This window comes from Mimulus guttatus, mitochondrion (genome assembly GCF_056151865.1).
Source record: "Mimulus guttatus mitochondrion, complete genome".
Taxonomy (NCBI): Eukaryota; Viridiplantae; Streptophyta; class Magnoliopsida; order Lamiales; family Phrymaceae; genus Erythranthe; species Erythranthe guttata.
In genome coordinates, this window is record NC_018041.1 from 140,001 (window position 1) to 142,500 (window position 2,500).

The following is a 2,500-nucleotide window of genomic DNA, read 5'->3' on the forward strand; positions in this document are numbered from 1 at the left end:
TCCTAGAGCGGTATCCTTTGAAAATCCCAGATACTGCATTCTAGATCGAAGCTTCTGCCAAAGAAATTAGTGATCACTAGCTCGAAACTCTATATCTATAGACGATTAAGAGAAAACATCCTAGTAAGCGACAACATCCCATTCAGTGGTAACCACCGATGCCGCGGAGGAGTCTTCTGTGAGTTTCCTTTCATCGTCTTATGTTAGTCTTGAATTGTCTTTTAAAACTGAGACTGTGGAATCATTTTCAACAAATTATGTCCCGGAATCATAGGGTGTAGTCCTTTTTGGTTTTGGTCGAGGTAGCACAGGAGACCCAAGAGAGCGCCCACCGGCAAGTAATCAAGATCTGTCTCCGGATCTTCTTCTCCAATCATCTGGTTCTGGTGGCGCTTTTCTATCGCTTTCTTTTTTTCTCTTATAGTATAATGCTGCAATACTGGATTGCTGATACCACTCCTGCCACCTACTCAGTATCTGATATCGCCCCTGCCGCGGAATTCGATGTTGTAGAGGAATTGGGTGTCCCCGAGTTGACCGAAAATGCCGTCTTTCAATACAATAGTAGTATACTCAAACGGGTAAAAGAGAGTCAGTCTTTCACTTATTGACTTTTTTTTGACCTCTTGATCCTTGATCCCGAGAAGAAGCTCCGGCATCCAAATCAAAAGAAAAGGAAAGGGCTTTCCCTGTTTCCAGAAGCTGATTAAATAGCAACCGCTTTTACTTAACGATCTTTTCTTGACTTGCTTCCGGGCTAAGCCACAACCTCACCTCTTCGATGCGGGGTTCGCGCCCTCGATAAGCCGTTCCTCCAGCTTTAGAATATGGGAAAAGAGATCCGCCTCGATTGCGGCCCGTATCCTCCGTCTAATTAACCTTCTTCTGGGACTCCTCCATTGGACCTTTCCCTATACAACCTAAGCTCTTTCTTTCCCCGCACACTTTGGATGCTACATCTTTTCCTTCTTCAAATCTAGCCTATCCACCTTCCTTGTTTAAAAATCTTCTACTGTGCCATTAGGCGCTTGGTTGTTCTGTCATTAGGCTTCGTACCTCTGTGATCTTTGACTTTAGTCGAACTACATCCTCTATACCTATTATGGAAAACAATTCAATTCTCTAGGACCGATTTCCCCATGTACTACGACTCTGCTCCTTCTGCCTATTTAGAACTTGGTAAGACTTGGCCTTCCCCTTCTAGTTCATCTATACACTTAGACTTTTAAAGTACCTCTACGTAGGTGATGCTATTCTAGTCGTTTGAGGTCCAATGCCTTGGAAAAACCTTTCCAAATTCTCGGCTGGAATGATTGGAGGATAGATGCCTTCTTGAGTGCCTACCTAGGTCAAATTTCTCCTGGCATGGGGCCACCGGTTCGGGCTCTCCTTGCATTCTATACACACCTAAAAATAAAAATAATATATCTAGCAGCCTTGTTTGTAGCGGCATGACATTACATCATCTTACGTCTATGGTATAGTAGAATGATATCCATCGTATTTACTACCGTTCATTATCTGGGTGGGCATTCATTAGCAATTTCCCTTATCAGTCGTGGATGGCTACGCCTAGTTTGGCATAAGAAAGTGGGTTTGAAAGAGATTAGAGGAGAAGGACGAAAGGAAAAGTTCTTGCAACTCAAAATACGGGGAAAATGCAACTCTATCGATTTCAATGTCCGTTACGGAAGGGAAATGGACTTGCAACGAAAATTCCCGAGAAAACGTAAACTTGTCCGATTTTTCTAAGTGGTAGGCAGCATAGCATCTTTTGGTTTTCCACTTCCAAGAAAGACTTAAGTGAATTAACCATTCGCTTACTCTTGTAGACCGCTCTCCTCGCCATAATTTTCTCTGGAGTCGCCCCTACAACCCCTTGACTCCTGCGGGCTACGTTCGCTCGTTACTCGTATTCCACTCGCCCGTTCCCTCTACCTGTCGTACGAGCATCTTCAAAGCAGACTCTATCTTTTCCCCAGACTCTAATCTGTCCTAAAGCCCTTACTCTAGAAGGTGGAGGGGTGAAAGAAAGGAAGGGGTCTTACCTAGCCAAACCCGACACCATTCTTACAGTAGCATTTGACTAAGAGCTGCTTAGTTCATAGCCTTTCGGGGAATAGGGAATGTCGAGGGGGCGAGGCGGCCCCTTCCAAGGACATGCGAGGAGAGTTATCGAGCGAACTCCGTTGAAGGCTAGGGGCGGAAGCTACCGGATAGCCCTTTATAATATAGGAGTAGGTCCTTCCTATCTATCATTGGTCAACTCGGAAATCAGCTAGACCCGACTTTCTCTTTCAAATGAATTGATTCGCCTGTTTATGAGCTCACTCAGCCGGAAGGCTACGCTATATCTCTTGCTATGGCTCTTAGCTCATTATTGGTGGGGTATCTGGTCAGCACACTAAGAATGAAGTAGTACGATCGGCGGGCGTTGGAAAGAGAGCTTCAGTACAATTATCGCTGCTTAGCGAAGTGAGGTACAAAGCACCTTTCCGTT